The following is a 17443-nucleotide window of genomic DNA, read 5'->3' on the forward strand; positions in this document are numbered from 1 at the left end:
AATTTTAGTTGGATCTAAAGGCTCAATGAAATTACCTGCCAAACTGGGTGACAAATAGCTATTAAGTTGGGCAAATAAATCTATTCCGTTTCTCTCCTCTTGCATGCACAATGTGGTTTAAACAGGTGCCTTTTATTTTAACCAGGAAAAGGAATGTTGGTTGAGTTCAAACAAAACAAAACTCAGAAACCAACTGAGGAAGAACTAAGGATATTTAGTTCTGGCTTATGCTGTTTAAAACAAAGCAAAAACAAATGCAAATAAGCTTTTCCAATAGCAACAAAACCAAATGGGTGTAGGGTAAAACAAATGCCCAAAAGGAGGAGCAGAGGGAGAAGTTGATCATTTCTTTAGGCTTCTATTCCAGAATTAATGATTTAAGAGAATCTTTTCTGTCCTGCTCGATACTATCAGTGTACGAATGACAAGGCTTTCTATGGTAACTTCTTTGAATGAAATGTTGCTATAGTCTTTATATCCCTATCCCCAACCCCTCTGAAACTAAAGAACCAGTTTCACCAAATAAACTCTGATGCAGTGAAAATGTCATCAAGAACAGGCCCTAACCAGTTTGACCAACTTTTATATACCCTCTACTCCAAGTAAAATAGTCTATTCACTGTTGCCAACAGTTTCTCCTGCCCCTGGCACCTTTGGTTCAGTTTCTCCTACCTGGATGTTTTCCACTTTCCTCTTTACAAACCCTGTAAGATTTTCAGGTCCTGTACTCTTCCCCCAAATGCTGTCTTCTATCCCACCACGATTTCACATTCCTCTGAACTTTATAACACGTTTTGTCTCTCTTACTCATCTGGTAACTACATATTGCCTTATGGTATATCTTGTATTGGGCAGGGAAATCAATAGTACATTCTATAAAGAATTCAACTTTTCAAAGTTTTTGTGGTATTTAAAGGAATAGCATTCAGTAAGCCAGAAACCTCAGGTAACTAAAACCAAGAGTTACAGATTTTAGAAATACTGCAGTAAAACTTTGGTTATTACAGAAAATCCAAATATATTGGCATGAATTTAAGAGTTGGAAGCTACCTGGTTGGTCATTCAATCCAACCCCCTCATAAGTGACTTGTCCATGGTCACACAAGAGGCTAAGTGACAGAGTCAGGGATTTGAACTAAGGTTCTGACACCAAATCCATCATTCTATGTACCATATAAGTAGTACAGACTTTTTGCCCAGGAATTTACTTTGGGAGGAACTAGGTTCACTATGACAGTAAGGTAATCATCATTCATGGAGTTTCAAAGAACCAAGAACCTATAACTGAATATGAAGTACTATAAATCAAATGCAGAACAAATTAAGGTGTTTGGCACACCTTAAAACACCACATACATTGACAAATAGAAGTTAAGTGACTTGCCCAAGGTCACACAGACAGTAATCATCTGAGGCTGGATGTGAACTCGCGTTTTCTTGAATCTAGGCCCAGCACTCTATTCACTGTGCCATGTAGCTGCCTAGATAAAGTGGTTTTTGTATGCTTGAAATTTCATCTTGGAACTAAAATAAAGAACTTGATTGCAACATTTTTCCCAGCCAGTTTTATGCCATCACATGCAAATGTGACAGGCGCATAGCTGCCTGTTATTACCGTAAACTTATCAAGTATGGGCAAGTAATGAGACATGTTGATTCAATCATATTTTTGTTTAATAGGAAGTTACCATATATATCATACAAAATTACCAGCTGCCAAATTAAACTATATTTAAATATGCTTAAATATACTTGATGTTAAGACCATACTTAAACTTGACTTTTATCTTTGGTAATCTGGAAAGTACTTCATAATCCCAATCTCTGTTATAGTTCAGAATAAAATGGTCAAATTGACTAACAATTATTCAGTTAGAGAAGATTATTTCACGGTTATCTAGAATTCTAGATATGTGTACACCAGAGAACAGAGTATGTCTGAGAAGTTGGGTCCTACTTATCAAACAGCATCGATCCTCTTCTTGCTTACTTTCCATTATCAAAGAGGCAGGCAAGACAAATGGACTCCATGTCACAAAATGCATTCCACCCCTCCTGCCCCTAAAATTCATTCCTCTTTTCTGATATCATAAATCCACCTCTCCGCCGGTGGTCAGAAGGAGCTTTTGCCAATTTTTGAAAAGGAATAAAAGGTTTCAAGAGTCAACCCTAAGCAGTGCTTTGTACTGCCTAACAATGGAAAATCCATACATAGAAAACAAACATAGTTCATGACTGTGCAGCATATAAACCTGACTCAGGAGTAGGAAAAACTTAGAGAAACAGGTGCAGTTCCTGGCATAATGCACACTTTAATCAGGCAAATAATCTGGGCCATGAATTTTTTTAGGTTAGCTCAATATTTTTAAGAATGCCATGGAATTTCAGAGTTGGAAGGAAATTCAAAGGTCATATGGTATACAACTCATATCTTAATCATGAATCAGGAAACAAGAAGTCTTATCCAGCCTACTGCAGACCTCCAGTAATATGGAATTTACTACTTTCAAAGGATTCATTTTTCGGAAATTTATTTTTTCTTATTGTGAATGACTATATCCCAGTAACTTAGATCCATCCTACTTGCCAAAACCAAGTCTAATCATTCTTTTACATGGCAACCCCTTAAATATTTGAAGACAGAGCTCTGGTTCTCCTTTGCCTATTATAATCCACTGTATGTTAAAAAAGGGTTCATCTTGTGAGGCAGGGTCACAAGATTATTAATGAAAGCAACATAGTATGATGGAAAGAGGCTTAGATATATAATCAGCAGAACGGAGTTCTAATCCAGGTTTGTTTTTTTAAACTACGTCTGAGACTTCGGACTAAACAGCTTTATTTTTCCTAATGAGAAAGATGGATAAAGCAGAATGATTTAGGAGACCTAGGTGCCAGTCCTGTCTCTCCTATGAACACTGTAACACTGTACAAGTTACTTACTCTTTCAAGACTTCAGCTATAGGATGAGCTATTTCAAAATGAGGTCTGTTCTACCTCTGAAAGTATTCAGATGTCTCCATAGCTGTGGTAAAAAGGTCAAATGAGAAAGAAATGGCCGAAAAGATTATAAAGGAGTAATAGAGACAGTCTCTACTAACTTATGGAATCTCTATGTATGGACACAGAGGTTCCTTCCTTGGGGATATCCTCTCTTCCCTAGCTAAGGTTCTTCCTTCTGATAGCTACTGCCTGGATCAACACTTAGCAGAGTGTCTGGCACACTGTGGGAGCTTAATAAATGCTGAGCGATTTACTGGATTGATTTCCATTCCCACTCCTCTCATAGGACTGCCAACTTCATCACCCAGAGACAGTACCTGTGAGTAAAGGCTCAGAAGAGACAGAATAATGTTGTTAGGGAACTGAGATGAAACTTAATTCAGTACTTGGTGAACAAAGACTATCATCTGCATCTGTGAAGTCCAAGTGAGATGGGAGAACAAGGACCATGTGGGCAAAAGCCTTTGGACTCAGAATTATTGTTAGTAGTTGCAAAAAAATCCTTAGAAACACACTCAAGGACAGAAACAAAGAAGTCTGGAAGAGGTTGTGAGACTGCTTTTCACAGTGGGTCAAGAAACAGAGACACTTTAGTTTGAGGCAACAGAAAGGAGTGGAAAGGGAAGCAAGTAAGAAAGAAAAGGAGTGGACAGGGAGACAGCTAGAGAAACATTACTAAATGATGCCACAGCATCTTCCCCTACCCAAGAACCCCCCAGTAGTGTCTTGGAGCTATATAGATACCTGCCGAATTTTTAGTAGAGAGAAGGAAATCCCAGTTCCTATTTATGTAAATTTATTTTTTTTGGTGAGGCAAAGATATATTTTTAATCTCAGGAACCTGTAAAAGAAGAGTTCTGGACTATGACTAGAAAAAAGAATAATACTACACTATTTCAGGGTTAGAAAATATTCATTTTCATCAGCACATTGGTTGGTGGTAGCAGGGATTATCCTCAATTAATGAGGTCCCAGGGATACCTACCTACTCCCTTTTTTCTATTTTTCCCCCCAAATTTTCCAGACACTGTTGTAACCCCCTTGATACTCTCTCTTAGACACCCAGCTCTTTCAAAAGAGCACAGGGCCTTTTCTGGTACATGTGCCCCAGCTGGGAAGCACAGCTAATCTATAGGACTTGTGCCATTATAAAAGACTATCCTAAAGAATAAGAACAAGGTAAAAGCTACATGATTTTTTTAGTGTTTTCAGCAATTCTAACTATTTACAACAAAGGGCTGATCTTTTATCATGAGGTTTAACTTACTTGTCCTATAGCTGCACTGAAAAGAATTCTAAAAAACTTCCCCATATTAATCAGTGGTATGATTTCATTAGCAGTGATTTTGGCAAAGCATAAAAATTTAGTTAAATCAAAATCCACTCATTTATTGAACTTTGGTTTATAAATTCTAATATGTAATGATATTGGGAGAGGCAACCATAACAAGAAGATACTAACATCAAAGTCACCAAAGGACCATCTTTCATCATAGTATCCAGTCAGCTAACAAACTTTATTAAAAAAGGTGCATAATCACATGATCACATGCAAAGTTCCCATCATCTAGATCCAGTGAAATCTGAGCATACCACTACATTTCAAAGAATACTATAAGCACGAAGGGCTTTCCATGTAGCTTCAATTCCTCCCCACCATGCTCTCTTGAGCCCAAATGCCCAGCAGCACCTTGACAACCCATGTTTCTCTTACCCTACCCCTTTTACAGCAAGGTGAATAGACTGCAGGGTCTTTCAAATCTGGCCTCACACTTGCTGTGTGACCCTGGGCAAGTTTGCCTATAAGTTTGCCTTAGTTCTCGTCTGTAAAATGAGGTGGAGAAGGAAATGGCAAACAACAAGTGGGGTCACATGAAGAGTCACACATGACTGAAAACGACTGAATAACAACTCTTTTGAATCTGAGTTCTGGTGAGGGAGCGGTAGAATCACTGTGAATAAAGATGATCAGCAGCTCCCCTCCTCTGTCCCCAAAAGCCAAGGCATTGATGTTTCCAAATATTGTGTCTCATGTCCTTTCTCTATCATTTTAGTCTAGAATTGTCTATTGAAATGCTATTCTTACCAAGGGGGTACCTTCTCCCCTTTTCTCCAGCTGCTCTATAGCTTATTAGGAATTTTCCTTAAAATTATGAAGGCTGGTAAGTACTACTCTAGGGGCTTAATCTAACACCCACATTATACATCAAATATTATACATAAATAATCATGCAAGAAACTGATTACGAGAACTAAGTTGTATGAGGAAGCTCTTCTACAATATGTTTCAATTCAATCAGAAAGTAGTGAGAACCCATACTTGAATAACTAGTTTGATCAAATATAATACATAGTTAACTTCCTCAAAGTTTTGGACAAGTCTACATAGTCTACAAAAGGTGCTTCTATCACCTCACCTTCGAAAGCATTACCCAAAGCACAGCTGCTATTTGTATAGAATATAAAGCAGTGTTTCCTCTGATCTATGATGGAATAAAGATAAATGTATCTAAGATAACTTGACTGTTGGGACAAACAGGGCACTTTAAAAAAAATGGCAGAATTGTAGAAATCACTTGTCTCACCAGAGGTGAGGAAATCAAGACCCTGAGGTTACATGTAAAAGTCCAAGTCACCAGACTTGTGAGTGCCTAACTTCATGTTTAAAGTTCTTTCCATAATACAAAAAAAGAGAAGGCACATTGAGAAGATATTTACCAGTAACGTTACTGAACAAATAATTTAAGTGCTCACATTTTGCTACCTTTGCTTTTTTGAACCATATCCTCAATAAAATGTCCTCAACAGATGAACCTTGGTAAGAAAAAATGTCTACTCAGTTTTCCAACTCATACCTGGCTCTGCTAATTATTTAATTGTGGAGCCTTGGGCATGCCGTTTCACCTCTAGGCCTCAGTTTCCTCATCTGTAAAGTAAGGAGTTGGACTGAGTGACTGGAGACTAACACTCTTTCAACTCCAAATACCATCTCCTGAACAGAAACAGAAGACTAACAAAAACAACACAATAATAGTCATTCTAATAAATGAAACATATATTAACACATTTTTCAAAGACTAGAGGAAACACAGAAAAGAGTTTTTTGGTGGTGGAGCTCTGTGCGTGTTTCTTAAACTACATACGGAGCCTACACATAAGTCACTACTTCAGGATGAATATTTATTTTCCCTCTTTAATCAAAGCAGAGGATTTTTTTTATTACCTTAGAAGAGTATCAGGATCTAGCAAATTAGGACTGACATACCTGTTTGAGGGATAGTGGACTTCAGTCTCCAGGTCTGTCACTCTGTCTCCTTTTCCAAGCACTAGAAATTTCATAAGATTTTTAAAGTCACAAATCACCATTCACATTAAAAAAAGCCCCTCAAATTCAAAACTATTTTGGATAGAATAAATACTTTATTGTTTAACTAGAGTATATGGAATATGGTTTGATTTCAATTACTAAACAAACATGGCAAAAGGAACATACACATTTTACATTCACAATAATTTTAGACCTCAAGACAAAGAATAGATTCAGTTTTTTTGTTAAATTTATAACAGGAATAATTTGATTCAATTCTAAAACTGAGTATGACTCCGGCATGACACTGAGAAAAGAGTGATGGGACTGATAAAGGGGGAGAGAGGACAGAGGAAGAGAATAGTATTGAAAAGACTTAAAAGTGGGCACAGTAGCTGTCAAAGTATGTAGCTCAAGTATCTGAAATTGTAGTGTGTTTGCTTGGGTCTAAGAAGGCAAATCCAAGAACATTAGATAAAAGTCATAAAGAAACACATTTTGGTTTCAAACCAACAGTGAGACCTATCCAAAGTGAAACGGACTGGCTCAGGAAGTATTAGGTTCCCATTCACTGGAGGTCTTCAGGTAAAATCTTGATGAATACTAATTGGATATTCAGTAGAAAAGATGCTCAGACATGCAGGGTTGGAGGACTAGATGACCTCTGAAGTTCCTTCCAGACCTAAGATTCCAGGACTTTGTGAATATAGTAATTTTTCAATTAACAGCCACTGCTATATTTCACAACTTTTTGCTGGATGGCATTTTTTCTAGCAAAAGTATTTAAGGCAAAATAAAGTAAGTCTATTAGAACAGTCCAGACCTTTATTACCTTTATGTCTTTTTTGGGGGGATGCAGCATTGCCACCTTTATTTCCGGAGTATTTTATTTTTTCTTTTCTTTAAGCCTGACAGCATGAGATAAGAATCAGGATATATGAGACTTATCCATATGTTTTAAGTAGAAGTAAAATGGCAAGGTAATGCTTTAGACTTCTTTAGCTCAGTACTCAATAAAGTGGCCAGAATGCTCAAAATATTAAGTTCTCTCTTGGTTCCTCACAAGATTATTGCTAAATCTAACATATGAAATAGTCTACTCATTAACTCCCCCAAAAGCTTTAATTACTTATATGAAGTGTCTAACAAGTTCATAAGGAGTTTGCTATACATAGTAAAGCTAATTACCTTCTTTTGTTCATCAACTAAATTAAAAAAAACAACATATCACTTCAATGTTACAGGTTGAAATATACTGTTTCTGAAGAACTTTGAGCTGGGAGGTTGGGGAGAGAGTAATGTCCCCTCTAGCATGTATACTAGAGGTGAAGAGAATCTTCAATAGAGCGATTAACCTGGAATCACAAAGTCCAGCTCAAATCCAGCCTCAGATACTTACTAGCTGTGTGACTCTGGGCAGGTCACTTAACCCCTGCCTCAGTTTCCCCAGCTGTAAAATGGGGATAATAGAACACTGAGGATCAAATGAGATAATCTTTGTAAAGCACTTAGCACAGTGACTGGCACATAGTATGCACTTAACAAATGCTTGTTCCCTTCCTCACCATCCCCCCTCTCCCTAAGCTCTCCAACCCCTTTGCTGACTTCAGAAGATTTAAAATCTGATCTATTCATTATTTTTCAACCTTCAGAAGATCTTCGTACTATTTCAGGCATTCCATCCCTACAACAATGCAGATAGCCAGATATTCGCTAACCCATCCTTCTTATCCTGTCAACTTCTGTCTATGTCTTCCAATAAATCATCCACAGTGGGCTCACCCAATATGCGGGACAATTTCCTCTATCTCTCTTGAAAAATCCCGTCTATCCAATCTGCAAATTATAGCTAATAAACAGACTACACAGGGAGCCACGTTTCAGACAAAGAAATTCTTCATTTAAGCCTAAGAGTAAATAGCATTGTTTCTTTTTGAAGAAATTTTGCTCAGGCATCCAAATGATACTTAATTCAAGGAATTCATTTGCCCTTCATTGAACTGTCAATTCACTTCAATACTGATTATTTGTATTGATAAACAGTGTGAGAAAACAAAAGGAGGAAGATACCCAAAATGTGTGATTATGATGCCATTCAAGAAAGGGGTTAGGCCTAATTCTGAAACCTGTATAACTTTGGCAGGGAGGACTTAGGACAGGCAGTACTGGTTAGAAGGGCCTGACCCTGCAATTCTCTTCTTTCCCGCCTCTAAAGCTCATCAGCTGTGGTCCTTTAGTATGATTAATATTACTTATTAATGAGGAATGTCAGAGAGCAAAGCAGGTCAACAGTCTGTGTTTCTAAATTTTATTTTAAATAATATGATGGAGACAGACTGAAACAGAGTTTCGTATCAATTCACTACAGTGTCACTCTAAAGTTACAAAGTGTTATATAAGTGAAATAACAGGTACAGAGAAGTATGGTCAGAATAACCAGTTTAATAAATAAGGAAGCTGAGACTATATAGTACTCATAAATAAATTACGCCTTTTACATAGTCTCCTACCTAACCAACCTCTTTATGTATGTATGTATGTACTCAGACATTCTTATCAGATTTTCAGATTCCTTCCTGTCTCCTTCCTTTGGCTATATGATTGATTCAAAAAGAGGCTCTTTCAAAATATATTTACATGAAAGCCAGGAACTACAACCAATTCTCTTCTCAGTTTATTTCGATTATCTACTGAACAGTAACCTTATGGATCACTATTCAGATAATGAATTTGAAATCTCCCTTTGTGGAAGCTTGTTAAAAATTCCCCCTTTTAGTTTCTCTAGATACACTAATGCCATTAACTTTACCCATCTCTAAAAAGGATATGTGGACCCATGTAAGGCCAATTTCCTCTGCCCTCTGTCCCTTGAAGGGAGTAGACAGCATCCATTTCCTGAGAACCCTCTTCCACTCAAAGATACACTCAAACTGCTTCCTATTCAATTTGAATTCTTGATACAGATCTATAGGAGGAATCCCATGGAATCCTCTACAAAAGTGATCTAGGAAGAAGAGGATAGATATAGAAACACTCAATTCTGGAATATTAACCCAGGCTGCATTTTAAGAGTTTGTCCTCCTCGTTCAAGACTCCTATAACAATTACCTGAAATTGTCTTGTGACAGTAATGTCAGAAGGCACAGAGGACTATGCCAGTTTGGACCTCTTTCTCCAAGCTAGAAATGGTTTGGTTAGAGTATGTCCTATTAAATAAGTGTTTCTGGCAGACTAGTTTCTAAACACAGACCACTATGTTAGTATTAATGTTTTCTATGACACCTTCCCTGGGAGTGAATAAACCAGCTCTGCCACAAAGTACTGTCTATGCATGCACACACTGATCTGTTTCTCCCTGTTGAAATATAAGTGAATCTTACTGCTCATCCTACTTGGAAGACTTGGATACCCTAAACATCCCTTATTTCCTGTGGCGTCTGTAATCATCCTAATGAAAAGCAACATCTCTTTCCCAACCTGTTAACAATGGTTAACTCACATAGCATTTAGGGCTAACACACTAGAGTACACAAATGTTCCATCTGTCCTAAATTTGATGGTCTTAACCTGTAACAACTTGTTTTTATACATCTTTGTACCAGGTCTGCAAAGCAGTCAGTACCACCTTCCACACACGTTTTACATATGAGGAAGAGCCTCAAAGAGATTAAATGATTGGCTCAATATTAGAAAACTACTAAATGGCAGGGAAAGGAATCAAAACCCAATCTTCTAATTCCAAGTCCAACCATTTCCCCCACAACGTTACAATGCCTCTCTAGACAACTAAAGTGCAAATCACCTTAATTTAAGTGTTTATAATAGTTGCATCCATTTCTGAGAGGTCCTGTAGAAACATAATCAGGCAGGAAAGACCACAGTACTTGGAGGTACAGTGAAAGGAGTCAGAAGACCAAAATCCTGCCTCTGATGCTTACTGTGTTGACTTTTGAGAAGTCATCTAAAGTTAAATGTTTATAATACTAATTATGCCCTTTTCATGGATGAAGAAATGAAGGCACAAAGAAGTACTGCAACGTTTTCAAAGTCATTCTGTAAGCAGTGCGAAAATAGCAGAATTCAGAGCCCTAGAGATGGCAGTCTTTTTTACTGTTTAACCTTTCGTATTTGTAAATCTTTCACACCATGCCTACTCCAAATGCTGTCATTGAAAGCCTTTGCTTGCCAAATATTAACCTGTAGGCCTGCTTCAACATCTGTAAAATGACGGCATTACACTGTATGATTTCTAAGGTTCTCCTGGCTCTAAATCTATATGATGCTAAGACTTTGCTCCTCTTCCTATTTATGTTACTTTGGATATAAACCATTTGGCCTGCATATGCTTCCTTCTCAGTAAAATGGAGAAAATACACTTAACTTGCTCCATTCAATCAATTAAGAATATTCATGTGAAAGCAATTCATAAAGTATAAAACACTATAAAGTATTTTTGGAAGCATCCCTTTCAGCTCAAAAATTCTATGATTTAAAGTCAATTGTTCAATGGGTTAAAGAAAGGAAAAACTAACTCTGAGTCCACTGACTTTCAAAAACAGGTTCTAAATTCTTTAAAGTAAATGGCCAACTGTAAACGTTCTCTTGAGTTTTCACTAGCTAATTGCTAAAATGTTAAGGTTACTCATTAATCTCACAAAGAAAACAACTCGGATCAAAGAATACATGCTAAATTGTTTCTAGAAGGATGCTAAATGATGTAACTATATTCACTGTCAGCAACTACTATAATAACCTGTTAAATGATGCTGAAGTCACGAATATCTCACAGGGTTACAGCTGAAGGCAAACCCCTAAAATTCACCTTGATCCAAAGAACTCCAAGGTTCCACCAACCTCTATTTTTTTTAAGCAATTTTTGTTGTTGTTCAGTTGTTTTTAGTCTGACCCCATTTGGAGTTTTCTCAGCAAAGATACTGGAGTGGTTTGCCATTTCCTTCTCCAGCTCATTTTATAGATGAGGAAACTGAGACAAACAGGGTTAAGTGACTTGCCCAGGGTCACATAAGTGTCTGAGTCTGGATTTGAACCCGTGTCTTTTGGCAACCTTCAAAGAATATGCATTTCTAAATTCAGATATGTTTGAAAAGGAAGCTAAGTTGCACAGTGTCTGATAGAGCAGTGGGCCAAGAGTCAGGAAGACTTGAGTTCAAATTCAACTTCAGACCTTTACTAGCTGTGCTACCTACGGCAAGTCACTTAACCCTGTTTGACTTAGTTTCCTCATCTGTAAAATGAGGTGGAGAAGGAAGTTACAATCCACTTCAGTATCTTCTTGGGAAAACTTCAAATGGGATCACAAAGAGCCAGACTTGACTGAAATGACTAAACAACAAATGTTTGAAAAAAGAAAAAAAGGTGTATATGTGTGTGTGTGTATATATATACACACACACATACACACACTGAAAAATAACTTTTTTGGCAAGATTAGATCACAGATCAGTTGGAATCTGTCTCCCCTAAAGATACTTGTCCTTAACTTATAATCTTATCTAGAATGTGGCCAAGGCACGATCTGGACAGATGGATGTCTTCTTCTGGCCTCCAAGGACAGTCCCTCTCTACCTAGTAGGTCAAACTATCTCACGAAAAATAAAGTATGCAAAAATAAGTACATAAAATTGTAGTGACTTAAAAAAAAACCCATCACTCCTCTCTATATCCTTGTCACTTTACTATCAACTTAACCACAGAATCTTATATTCAAGTTTCATTTAAGCCAGATCTGGGAAAGGAGGGTGCCACTGAAGTTAGCCTGGGCCAAAGCACAACACTGCTTCATCTCCAGCTCTGTTATAGGACCAGACAAATATTCTCTTAGAATTGGACTGACCTCTAAGGGGCAGAGTTACAAGGGGCTTTAAGAGAACTTTCAAAGGGAACCTTCCCGCTAGCAGATTTAACCTTAACCTCCTTGACCCCACCCCCTCATGTTTTAAATATTCAAAGTAAGAATTCACAAACTGATTCTCATTGAAATATACATTTTGATATGATTTCCTACATTCCTACAGACACATCCACTTTCTTCCTAAATGTGATTAGGGAATACCTAACATTTCATCAAAACAAAACAAACCCTTTTCTCCATTCGTATGGATGCCACACGGGTCAGCTCTTGCCTTGACCACTGCAGTAATGTAACTTCATGATTGATCGCCTTGCCCCAAGGCTCCCATCTCAACAATCTAACCACCATTTACAGATAGATGCCTAACTGATATTCCAAAAGCACAGTTCTGACCACATGGTCAGTAGTCTCCGTTGCCTTTAGAAGCAAATACAGACTCTTCTGTTTGGCATTTAAAGCCCTTTATAACCTGGCTTCAGTTTATCTTTCCAGACTCCTATACATCACTCCCCTTCCTGCACTCCACTATAGTCCAGCCAAACTGAACTTTTCCTGAGATTCCTCACACAATAGGTTCCATCTCCCATTTCGGTGCTTTTTCATATAGGTGGTCCACCATGCCTGGAACACACTCCCTCCTCATCTCTGCCCTTTAGCATCTTTAGTTTTGGTCAGATTTCAGCTCAAATTTTACATCTTACATGCTCCCTGAGGGGCCAGTGCCTCCCCTGTCCCCATTACCTTTTATATGTTTGTTTATATGTGTATATATAAAATATATGTTGTCTCCTCTACAGAATGCTAGATATTTCACTTTTCTCTTTGGACAAGCTCCTAGGCTTAGGCCTGGTACACACTAGGTGCGTAATAAATACTTGATTAAAGGTGTTTTTTTTTTAACCCTATCTGAAAGAAGAGATTTGTCAAATATACACAGGCATCAATATTCTATTACCATAGAATTTTCATCTTAATTTGCTATGAACTCTGCCACTGTTTAGGCACAATAAATGTTAGTTCTTATAAAAACCAGTACTCAGAACGTATCAGCACTAGAGCAGGTTGGCATACTGTAGGAGGGAGGGGCTAAAGAAGATGCAAGCAGAAAAACAAGGAATAATACCTAATTATAAATATCTCTCACCCCCCAAAATGGACCCAAAACCCTAAGATTTCAAATTACTTGTTCCCTAAGTTTCTTTTCTCTGAGAGATTAAAATAATACCATTACCACCTTTCAAGTTAAGGCATCACCAAATTTCAATGGATCACTCATGTAAGTTTCTTAAAAATCACTTATTTGTACACAAGGTTACTATGTGATGTACTCAGAGAAGCCACAACTAATTTCAGCAAAGTAAAGAAGCCAAGAAGGAATGCTGAATAAAGCCATAAAAGAGTACAAATGCTGAATAAACCTGTAAAAGAGTAGAAAGGTAGCTTAAAGAAGCTAGTGAACCTACAGGTACTAGGGGTCAGGGAGGGTTAAAATGAGAGTGGAAGGTTTAGCTTAGACTAAGGCCCTTCCAACTTAACATTTCATGTCTTTATCTCGAGGATATTTTACTTTCAAACAAACTTGTACCAGTGCCAGTCAACACAGTTTTTTTTTGAGGTGTTAAGGAACTTGCCTTTAAGGGTCACACAGCTAATAAGTGTCTGACACCAAATTTGAATTCAGGTCCTCCTGACTCCAGGCTCAGAATTCCAATCACTTTGCCACCTAGATGCCCCGGTACAGATTTTTACTATGCGTCAGTCAACTTACTAAATAAACCCTGGGATACAAAAAAAAAAAAAGATACTTTCCCTATCATCAAGGAACCAATATTTTAATGAAAAGACAATTTGCAAATAATTATGTATATACAAGGTTTACACAAAGTAAGTAAAATATAATCTCTAATGGAAAGGGATGAGAGAAAAACCAGGAAACTTTACCTATATGGCAGAAGGTGGGATTTAAGCTGAGTCTTCAAGGGAATTAGAAAGCAGAAGTGATGAGGTAAAGCATTCCAAGCAAGAGGGTCAGCCCCAAAGACTGGAATTTGAAGCAAGTCCCTGTAACTGGATAGTAGAGTTTGTAGAGGGAAATCAAATAAAAAAAGACTGAAAAAGTAATAGGAAGCCACGCTGTAAAAGCCTGTAATTCCAAGACCTCCGCCTCCCAAAAAGGAGGTTTTATATTTGATCCTGAAGATAAAAGGTACCCACTGGAGTTTGCTGAGGGGATGGAGGAAGGTGTACAGCAATGACACGGTCAGACCTACCTCGTGGAAAATCTTCTAGGCAACTGACTGGAGAATGGACTAGATGGGGAGAGTGCTAGAGCTAGAGGCAGGGAAATCACTTAGAATGCTATTAAGTAGTCTAGTTGAGAGGTAACCTCTCCTAGGGTGTCGGCTTTGTTAAGGGTTTAGGAGAAATTGTGAAGGTAGTAGAAATGACAAGATTTGATAACAAATGGGATTGTGAAGGACGGGAGGATAACATGGAGGTTTTGAGCCTCGGTGATGGAAGGATGTTGGTGCCCTCAACAAAAAAAGGAAAAGGGCAAGGAGAGAATTGCGAGGGAAAATGTAGAGTTCTATTATGGAGGTGTTTTGAGTGTCTACATCTCTCCTTACCGGGATCCCCACTTTTCTACTACAATAGGAAGACACTCCTTGCCATGCAATAGCCCTTCAACTCCACCCAATCTCCCTCCACAAGGAGAGGAAAAAGACACCCATCCCCTACCTTTCTCATCTAACGGGAGCCTGGTAAACGTTTGCTGAATGCAACTGAATCCATCCCCCCATCCTCCCTGGCTTTCACCTCCAACCCATCTTCATATGCCTTTTGTCTCCTCCATTAGAATAAAAGCTCTTACGCAAGCGGACGGTTTCATTCTTTGTACTTGCTACCTCCCTCTCTCCCTCACCCTCGACCCGTGCGTGCACCCCACCCGGCCCGGCGACTTAGCACAGCACCCGGCATACAGTAGGTACTTAAAGAACATTTGCTGGCTTACTGACTGATCCCTCTAACTCTAGTTCCCCCAGCAACTTAACTCAGTGTCTGGTAGTTAAGAGGTTCTTAACAATGATTCAGATGGATAACTCCATCTCTCCAGGTAAGTCTAGTTTCCCCGGGCCCGCATAGTGGACGCTTAATGATTACTTGCTGATTGATTTCCTCCACCTCTCCATCTAAGTCTAGACCACCCCCCCCTGCCCAGCTACTTAGCCAATGCGTGGCACATAGTAGTTACTAAATAATGACTTACTGATTGATCACTCCATCTCCCCATCTAAGTGTAGCCGCCCCCCCCCCCCCCGCCCTGGGGCGCTCTCAGTGCCCGACACAAAGTAGGCGCTTGATAGATAGTGGCTGATCGAGTTCTCCATCTCTCCAGCTCTCCGCGACTTAGCCCAGTGCCTGGCACACAGGAGGAGCTCAATACTTGCAGGACCCCTTCCGCGCGATCCCTCTCCAATCTTCCCCTGGCGCTCCATCCATCCTCCCTTGCTGACTTCTCGTTTTCCCCTAAACCTCTTCCACACGGTCGCCTTCGAGTCTGGACCCTGGGCTGTCTACACTCGGATGCAGGTGGGAGGCTCCCGGGGACACCGGCCGGGCCACGCCCCGCCCCTCTACTCCGCTGGCCAGCCTGACCCCGGCGCCCCTGCCAGCCCTTGCCCGAGCCCGGACCGCAGCTCCCCGGGGCCTAGTCAAGGGCACTGACAACCCGCTCCCTCCGCCCCACCAGCAGCACGGCCAGGCTGGACGGCCCCCGGCCCCTCCCTGGCCCTCGGCTGCTTCTCTGACCCTGCACGGGGCACTCACCCAGGAGCGACCGGACACTCAGAGCTGACAGGAGTAGTCGCCAAGACAGAAGTGTGCGGGGGCTTCCCCCTCCGCCACCACCTTTATAGCTCGCCGGCTTGTCCCAACTCCCCCATAACTAAGAATCGGTAGGAAGGCGGAGCGGCGGCTCCAGCCGCCAATCGCAGCCCGTGCAGCCCTCTGGAGGCTCCCGCCTCCCCTGTCCCTTCTCGCCAATCAGGGGGGGCGGGAGGGGGTGTGGTCTCACTCGGGCTTCCCCCTACAGCGGGTCCAGGCGGGGGTAGGATAGGGCAGCGGAGGAAGTGGGGTGAGGGAGTGACGTCGTGTGGCCCGAGAGCAGGCCTGCCAATGGTAACGCGGCGAGAGGCTGCGAGAGCCAACGGGAGCGGAGAGAGAGGGCCTTCCGGCCAATGGGAGGGCGGCGCGAGGCTTTGGAGGCCAATGGCGACTATGCGTCCCACCGCTGGGGCGAGATAGTGAGGGGTGGAGGGGGCGGGTCCTGTCCCCGCCTGGGAGTCAGGCAGGTTGCCTAGCAACCGGAGAGGGCTTCACCCTGTTGATTGATGAAACCTTGGTTGATTTGAATGAAGCCTGGAGATTATATGGCGCCCAGAGCTGGGGAAGAAAGGCCTTACTTAGCACCTGCCGCCACAGACCTCTTCTACCTATTATTGTTACCATAATTGAGGCTTCTCTCCTTGGAGGGCTTCTCACCACTGCACATAAAAGGAGATAAGTGGCAGTCTTTGGGTGCTGTGATTCAATGATGAGGGAACTTTCAGAGCCACTTTGTTGAAGCAGAGCTCCTCGTGGAGAGCATTCGATAGCCTCCAAGATTCCCAAACCAGGGGATGCTACATGCAACTTATCCGTAGGGAAAAACCACAGGGACCTGCACAAGTGAGGTGAAGCTGGAAAAACACCCCAAACCAACAGTGGGTTCAATCCAGCTACGACTCAGCCTTGAATCCAGACAGGAGGGCTGATTTTTTTTGGGCAAAACAACCAGGATGGGTGTGTGTGTGTGTGTGTGTGTGTGTGTGTGTGTGTGTGTGTGTGTTTTACTAGCTTTTTACGAGCTTCTAGGAAGTGGGACCAGTTCTCAAGAGATTTTCTAAATGGACCTGTGAAATGATCTAGTGCTATTCCAACCACTTAAATTTAAAGAAGAGAGAGATCCAGTAAGATGGATTGATTTTATCTAATGCAACGATTATGTAACATAGTGCTTTTCTATACTTATACCAGGGCTCCCTTTCTAGGCCATAAAAAGCTCCATGAGAGTAGGGACCATACATAAACTATTCCCCCAGCACCTAGAACTGTTCTCTCAGGTATAAGCATTTAATACATTTGTTGGTTAATATTTTCCAAGTTCCACGGCTCTCTCAGGACTAAAACTTAAGTTTAGTCTACAGTCTGAGATATGTTGT

General features: G+C 40.4%; 1 protein-coding gene across 3 annotated transcripts in view; it reads right to left on the bottom strand.

Moving 5' to 3' along the window:
- The window catches only part of HMGCS1 (3-hydroxy-3-methylglutaryl-CoA synthase 1), a 28464-nt gene extending 12272 nt beyond the window's left edge, over window positions 1-16192 (bottom strand). The window contains exons 1-2 of one of the 3 annotated variants that reach the window (XM_036759610.1): window positions 16011-16192; window positions 6269-6329 (exon numbers count right to left, since the gene is read on the bottom strand). The gene's annotated coding sequence lies outside the window, so the exon portion shown is untranslated. Of the gene's footprint in view, window positions 1-6268; window positions 6330-14123; window positions 14245-16010 lie in introns of those variants that run through there. The other 2 variants (XM_036759619.1, XM_036759627.1) reach the window with 2 other exon arrangements.
- Window positions 16193-17443: the final 1251 nt, after the last annotated feature.

This window comes from Trichosurus vulpecula, chromosome 1, assembly GCF_011100635.1.
Source record: "Trichosurus vulpecula isolate mTriVul1 chromosome 1, mTriVul1.pri, whole genome shotgun sequence".
NCBI classification, from domain to species: Eukaryota; Metazoa; Chordata; class Mammalia; order Diprotodontia; family Phalangeridae; genus Trichosurus; species Trichosurus vulpecula.